We start from the raw sequence: 8,374 nt of genomic DNA, 5'->3' as shown, positions 1-8,374 counted from the left end.
TATCCTTTTTTTTCTGATGTTTCTATGCCATCCATCTTATTCTAAACAATAAGGACCTGACTGGGAGTGAGAATAAAAGGGTTGATTGGGCTGATAAATCTTGGGGGCAGAAACCAACTCTGTTGTGTCCAGTCCTAAGTCTGTGCCTCTCCTCGCCTTCCCCCACCCCCACCTGACATGTGGGAGGAGACCAATCAAGGCAACAATGGTTTGTGACCTCCCAGGCGTCCTTCATCACAACCCATCAGTTGCTGCTATTACTAATTCAAAGGAGCAGATAATGATTCCATGGAAGATGGCAGATCATTGCATATGGCAGCTTTGACAGTGATGACCTCAGGAAAACCTTCTGAATGAAAAGTCTGATTTGAGAGAATTATATTGTACCCCCAATAACCACACATTTTAATAATTTATGAGCCAAAGCAGAGCCGGGAAGACTACATGGTGACAAAAAGAAGAGGAGCAGGGCAGGAAAAAGAAAAGAAACCAAAAACACAAAACAAAAACAATAAACTAGGTTTTGCCTCATGAAGACATGTCTAGGCATGTGCACACTTTAGAATGACACCAGTTTATCAGGGAGAAGTATTTGCTGACTGGGTACTGGTCATAGATGTTTCTCAGAAGTATGGAAATATTTTTAGGAAATATTTTGAGAGTTTATAATCAAGCAGGGAATAGACGAGGTTGTCTGTTGATGTGACCAAGGTTCTTGGGGCCAAATACTCTGTATTAAGTCACTGACCTGCTGTAACCTCCCGTGGAGCTCCTGAAGGTCATTGGGACATGAGGCCCTAGTGGATCAGGACTCTCCAAATTGCATTCATTCGTGAATGTTTATGAAAGAAAACCCTGTGGGGGCCACGCAATGGTCTTCAGGGCCAATGACTGCTTCCAGGCTTTGACTATTGAGGCTCCCATTCAGGTCAATGGTAGAAAACTCTAAGAGCTCTAAATTCCTTTATGAAACAAATCAAATCCCAGAAAAGGAAGTGAGAATAAATATTAGCAAACTTGCAAACCCTCTCTCTAAAAATCCCAGATAAGAACCCTAGGACTTGACTGGGCCACTGGTCACCTAGGTGCGTCTAAGCTACAAACTGGGAAGTGGCAAGAAACCAAATGTCTTCCCTGTCTCTGCAGAGAACACTGGGCATCATAAAAGAGCACTTCTTTCTTTGATCTCCTAGTCAGGATTATCACTGTGTTATGAAACAGAGTCATGTGAGTTTGGGAGGCCCAATGGTTTTATGTGTCAACTTGGCTAGGCTGTAGTACATAGATATTCAACCAATTACTAATCAAGGTGGTTCTGTGAAAATACAGTTGACCCTTGAACAATTCAAAGGTTGGGGCACTGACCTCCACACAGTGGAAAAATCCAGGTGTCACTTTTGAGTCCCCCAAAACTTGACTACTAATAGCCTATTTTCTATCAGAAGCCTCACTGATAAAGTAGATGAGCACATACTTTGTTATAGGTATTCTATACTATATTCTAACAATAAAGCAAACTAGGGAAAAGAAAATGATATTACGAAAATTGTAAGAGAAAATTCATTTACAGTACTGCACTTTATTTACCAACATAGTAGTGAAGCTTATATCATCTGTTTATATCTGTTGTCACTACCTATACCGATACTGTCTATGTGACATAAATCACTGTAGACATTATATGTCCTACTAACACTAGACATCCCAAATGAAAAGATTACATGAAAAAAGAAATTCATACTTATTGACAGGCAGAGTGATTCATGCATTGATAATGAAGAAGCATCAATATGACTGCTTTCTGGTAGCTTAGTGCAATCAATACAATTGCTTCAAGGTAGCCCAGCCTCTACACCACCGATGAATGAATCATAAAATTTTAATGGCATATGGTGTGACAGTCAGAGTCATCATACAAAATCAGAAACATTGTGATTTAAAAAAAAATACTTACTTGTGATGATAGGCTGATGCATGATTTCTCCAATTATAAAACAGGCATATCATACTGTAATGTATTTCTTTGAAAGCAAAGATATAAAACAGCAAGAAAACAAATACATTATTAATTTTATATAAAATGTCACTCATTTGATGCCTTTGTAAGATTAGGCTCCCCACTTCCACACAGCCTAGCACATGATCTTCTACAAGATGAATACTTAGGGGTTGGTGATGATGACTAGAAAACATCTCACACATTTTTATGGCTCAGTAATATTCCATTGGTTATATAAACCACATTTGCATTATCCATTCATTTACTGATGGACACTTGGGTTGCTTCCATATCTTGCCTACTATAAATATAATTCCAATAAATATTCAAGGATGCATATATCATTTTGGATTAGTGTTTTCATTTTCTTTGGGTAAATACCCAGTAGTGGAATTGCTGGATTTTACAGTATTTCCATTTTTAATTTTTTGAGGATTCTCCACACTGTTTTCCACAGTGGTTGTATCAATTTACATTCCCACCAACAGTGCTTAAGGGTTCCCTTCTCTACATAACCTCACCAACACTTGTTATTTCTGGTCTTTTTGATATCAGCCTTTCTGATAGGTGTGAGGTTATATCACATTGAGGCTTGGGTATGCATTTCCCCAATAATTAGCAATGTTGGATCTCTTTTCATGTGTCTGTTACCCATCTGTATGTCTTTTTTGGAAAATGTCTCCTTGGGTCCTCTGGCCATTTTTAATCAGATTATTATTATTATTATTATTATTATTTTGGTCTTGAGTTATATGAAAAAGAATGAGATCTTTCCATTCACCACAGTGTGGATGGACCTAGAGAAAGAAAAATGCCATATGATTTCACCTATAAGTGGAATCTTAAAAACAACAACAACAACAACAAATGAACAAACAAACAAAAAGCAGAAACAGATCTATAAATACAGAGAACAAGCCGGTGGTTTCCAGAGGAAAGATGGATGGGAGACAGAAAAGGGGGTGAAAGGGAGTGGGAGATACAGGTTTCCAGTTATGGGATGAATAAGGCATGGGGATGAATGGTGCAGCATAGGGCATATACTCAGTGCTATTGGAATACCATTGTGGGGCAACAGGTAGTATCTGTTTCTGGTGAATATAGCGTAAATGCAGAGTTGTCAAATAACTACATTGAACACCTGAGACTAGTGTAACATACTGTGTCAACTCTACTTCAATAAAAAAAAATTAAGCCTTATGCAGTTCTTGCCATACAGTTAGTTACTAGATTATTCTCACACTAAGACACAAGAGAAAATTTTACTCACTGCATGGCATGATGAGAATCTGTTCATTAAATGCAAGTGGATCATCATAAAGGGCTTCATCCTTGTCATCTTTGAGGTGAGTTGACTGAGGAGGAGGAAGAGGAGTTGAATTTGCTCTCCTGGGAGGTGGCAGGGGCAGTAGAAGGGGAGAAGGTGGAAGGGAAAGAAAGCAGGAGAGGCAGGCACACTGAGTGCAACTTTATGGAAATAAATCATCATTTCTGCCTGACTCTTTTGCTTTTTTGTTTCTCTAAAAATGTTTCTCCATTATGTCAATCCTTCTTTTATCATTTGTTTTAGTTTCCATGCCCATATCATAGAAAGACCTCTGTCTTAAAAGAAGTCAAAGCAATCTTGAATAATCTGAACGTTCTGCTAGAAGATCTAATGTCAGTTTGTTTTCTGGCAACCTTCTTCTAGGTCTTCTTCCTCATCGTCTGGAACTAGTTTGGAAGCCCTCGTATCCATCAAGTTATCTTCTGTTAATTCCTCTGGTGTTGTGTCTATTAGCTCTTAAATTTCTCTAAGATCCATACCTTAAAATCCTTTGGTCCCCTCACCAACATCTTTTTGCCATATCTACAATCTCTTCCATGATTTCCTTAATTGGCCCCATCATAAATCCTGTGAAGTCATATACACCCTCTGGACACAGTTTTCTCTAACAAGAATTTATTGTTTGGGGCCAGTGGCTTTCATGGCTTTTTCTGTAACAGTGATGGCATCTTCACTGGTATAATCCTTCCAGACTTCATGATATTCTCTCTGTCGTGGGTTCTCTTCCATACCGTTGACAATCCTTTCCATAGAGTATCATGTGTCATGAGCCTTAAGAATCCTTATGAGCCCCTGACCTAGAGGTTGAACTGGAGACGTTGTGTTGGCAGGCAAGTAGACCACTTTGACACTTTTGGTGTTGAACTCACAGGGTTTTTTCTGGGTGGCCACGGGTACGATTCAATATCAAAAGAACTTTAAAAGGCAGTCCCTTACTGGCAAGGTACTTCCTGACTTCAGGGACAAAGCACTGATGGAATCAATCCAGAAAAAAATGTTCTCATTGTCCAGGCCTTCTTGTCACACAATCAAAGATTGGCAGCTGGTGTTTATCATTTCCCTTCAAGGCTCAGGGGTTAGTTTGAGAGATAAGGGCAGTGTGATCATAAACCCAACTGCATTTCCACAAAACAATAGTCTATCCCCTCCTGTCTCGAATCCTAGTGATCACTTCTCTTCCTTACTTACAAATGTTCTTTGTAGCTTTTTTTTTTTTTAATCCAGAATAGGGCACTTTCATCTGAATTAAAAATCTTCTCAGGCAGATATTCTTTCCTCTCAATGATTTTCTTAATGTCATTGGAAACTCATCTCAACTCATCTTTTGGCTGGAAGAAGCTGCTTCTCCTGTTATCTTGATATTTGTTAAGCCAAACCTCTAAAATTATCAAACCATCCTTTGCTGGCATTAAATTCTCCAACGTTCATTCTTTCACTTTGGCTTTAAGTTGTCCTATACTGTAATGACTTTGCTTTTTCTCAAATCATGTTAGAGTCTATGGGTATGTCTTGCTTGTAACAATCTTATGCCCTCATTTTCAATATTAGATAAAACGGTATTTCATGTCTGCTGGCAGGCTTATGAATTTTCTTTTCTTTTCTTTACAGTTTTCCTTACGCTGGATTCATTTATCTTGAAATGGTGGGCAACCAAACATGCAGACATCGATCTATGGCACCTATCAAGCAATTCAACTTTTCTTGTAATGTCATGTCATGACTTCTCTTGCCTTCGTGGGAGCACTTCCAACATCTCTTGTGGCGTTTTCTATAAGTCCCATGGTGTTAGTCATGTTTTGCCATATTGTACTGAACACAGTGAAAAATACACGACAAGCATGCAGAAGAATTTTTACTATGATATACAACTTACTGGAGAGACAGATTGCTCATATGGAGACGATTCATGTCACCATGTGTTTTAACTGGGTACTTGGAACACTTGAGTTCATTGCAACAGCAACAGGAGGTGGCTATGAAATGATTACAGAAGTGGCACATGTACTCTAGTCAATTCGATGCAGTTATGATTTAATACTGTGTCTTTACAGTCGTTCACATTTCTCTTGAAAGTATATGGCACCATGTATGATCTGTGTTTGTGTGCCTAAGTTTTTATAAATTTCAACTTCTTAGAAGAGATTTGTGTCTATTTTATTTTGAATAAAAATTAAAATTATTTTACAAGTCCAAAAAAGAAATCAGGGGAATTCAAAAGATGGACCACACTTATGCATTTCTTTCCATAATTAATGCTCAAATCAGGTCCACAGTTGTTCAAATATATACATGCATGAGCACCAAAGTCTTGCTAACATAAACAAATGCTTGCTTATCCTACCTGGCTGGCTTGAACACATTTCCACTGGAAAACATAATTCTTTTTACATCTATTTTCAACATAACAACATAAAGGAAGCAGAAATATTTTTAACCATCGGGTTTGCCAATCTGTTCCTAATGCTCCCATGCTCTGCTATAAGACCCAGCCCTGCTTTCAGCCCCATCCCGCAAACTCTGTATGGTTTTCCCCAAAGACATTTTCTGCTCCAGTTGATTTCATCCCCTACCCCAGGAACCAAACTTAGTCCCACCTCCTTCTCCATCTCATGTGGAAAGCCAATGGCACGAGGTCCACATATGGCCCCAACATCTGTTTCATGTGGCCTGAGCATCAAGCTCAGACAGGAACTTGGGGTACTAAACTTGGCAGTAGCCTGGCCTGACCTACACTTCCCATAGGCTTTGAATCTGCCATCTTTGCCATCTGTATTCAGATTGTTCCATTTTCTTGGTCTGCTCTTCACCCTCACATGTTAAGTGTCCTTCAGCATCCTGTTGGGCTCCCCTGCTTTCCATGGCCAGCCCTCTGTGTCTTAGGTGCCATTTTAGGTCATCTTGGATGGGAATGAACTTTACGGCCTGGTCCTAGATTTTCTTCCCATTTATTCTTGTCACAGATCATCCTTGGCTTTGAGCAATTCTGGTTTCCTCTCAGGGACATCCCATCTTTACATATTTTGACATCAATAGCCATGTAAATGTAAAAATCTTCTTTAATTCTTTAAACTCACAAGATGAGTACAAATAGATATGCCAAACATAGGGTCATCACTGTTGTTTTCAACAGTGGTGTTGGGTTGTACAGGACAATTTACTCATCTAGGCTGGGTGAGCCCCAGTGTGAACTTGAGCTCGTAGCTGAAGAATTTAAGTTTGCATCAAGTTGTTAAGGTAGAATGATTGAAGAGTAGATGGGCTCTTTCTTTCTACCCAGTGACTCAACCCAAATCAAAAGACACGTTCAGGTGCCCCTGCTCAACTCCATCATAACCTTGAATGACTTTCTTTTGTCTGATGTTAGGAATTTGTTCCAGTTCTGCCTTAGGTCCTCACCTTGCTGACAGAACGCAGAATGATTCCTGTTTCCCTGTTGTTTCCTGAAGGATGAACGCTGGCCTAAAATCCCTTTTGTCAACAAGTCTGGAAGGAACCCGTCTTCACATGAGCGCTCTTTCCGGTCCTGCCGGGGTTGTTTGTCACCTCAAAGGCCAAGGCAGGATGTTTCTCTCCACAGTTCCTCAGGGCTTCACACCCCTCAGCTGTCCTTGAAGAACTAAATAGGAATGACGTAATGTTCTAGAGGTCTCCTAATCTACAGTCAAGGAGAATGAAATTGCTCCCCAGGCCTGTGTGTGTATAGATGCACATATATTTATGTTTGTGATCATACACATGCTTGTATCATATATGCATACATATATTCACATGTGTGCATATATTCATGTATATGTATATATAAATTGTGTCTGTGTGTGTGTATTTAGAGCTTTATCTATCACTATAGTCCTACGCCAACACTTCCACAAAACTATTCAGCTCACTGCTTAGGGCAACTTCCCATTTTTGTGTGTCTGTCCTATAACAAGTAACACTCCTGTGTCATGCAATCCTGGGGAATGAGTACCATTTTGTAGATGAGTAAGCTGAGGTCCAGCTCACACATGTCTGGGCTGAGACAGGACCTCAGACCCACCTGGCTCAGAGCCTTTCTCTCCATTTCCTCTCTTGCTCCTTACTGGAGCTACTTCTTGTGGAGAAGGCTCTGTCCCTTCCTCCTGAATCTTCCTGTCCTTAAGATCCTGCTAAGCTTCTGTTTCTTCCTGAAATCCTCCTTCCCGCAGCTTTCAGAGTTTGCAACTTGGTGGGGTGCTCAAGCTAGTTCAGACTGGCTCACATGGACTCCAAGGGCCAATTGTTAGTTAGCATCTCTTCCTGTTCCATGTTTGGGGGCATCACATTGGGAGCTTGGACTTGGCCATGGTGGGGATATTTACACCATAGAAAAAACTACATCTTAGCTTCCCCCGTGGGTTGTCTACCACTTGACCATCTTCTAGATGGGTTTTTGACCTCACTCCATACTGCTCCATACATCCACTGATGCCAATAGAATCCTCCAGTCAATTCTACTGGTCTCTCCCAAGTGGCCTTCTTTGGAACACAATGTGCCATTAAAATATTTATTAATTCAGTTGAACTGAGTGGCTAAAACCAAATGCTAATAAAATAATGTATAAGAAAGTTTATTTAGAGGATCTTTCTCACTGTATGTTCCTTGGTTCATCTGCCTCCAAATCTCTACAAAAATACAGAATTCTGCATCCCACTCTAGAATCAATAAATTAGAATTGGGAGACAGGGTAGATTTGAAAATACACATAGTTCTAAACTGCTTTAATAAACATCAAACAGTTTGCATTGTTCAAAAATTAATGTATAGAAGCATATATACAGCAAAACATTTAGACTACTCCCCTAGGTCCCTCTCCCCAGTCACCCTCTTGCCCCCTGGCCCCTGTATTATCCTCTTTTTCTTAATGCAAGTATGCACACATATTCTTGCTTCCCCCTTTCTTGCAAAAGATATATATATCTTAAAGATATATAATATATCTGCCACCTGTTATTTAATTTTTTCATGTAACACTAAATCTTACAGCTCTCTCTATGCTAGGAGTAAGGAGATAGATATTTCCATCATATTA

Source organism: Mustela nivalis, assembly GCF_964662115.1.
Source record: "Mustela nivalis genome assembly, chromosome: 5".
NCBI classification, from domain to species: Eukaryota; Metazoa; Chordata; class Mammalia; order Carnivora; family Mustelidae; genus Mustela; species Mustela nivalis.
The sequence above is the reverse complement of the archived record's forward strand: the minus strand, read 5'-3'. Positions refer to the sequence as shown.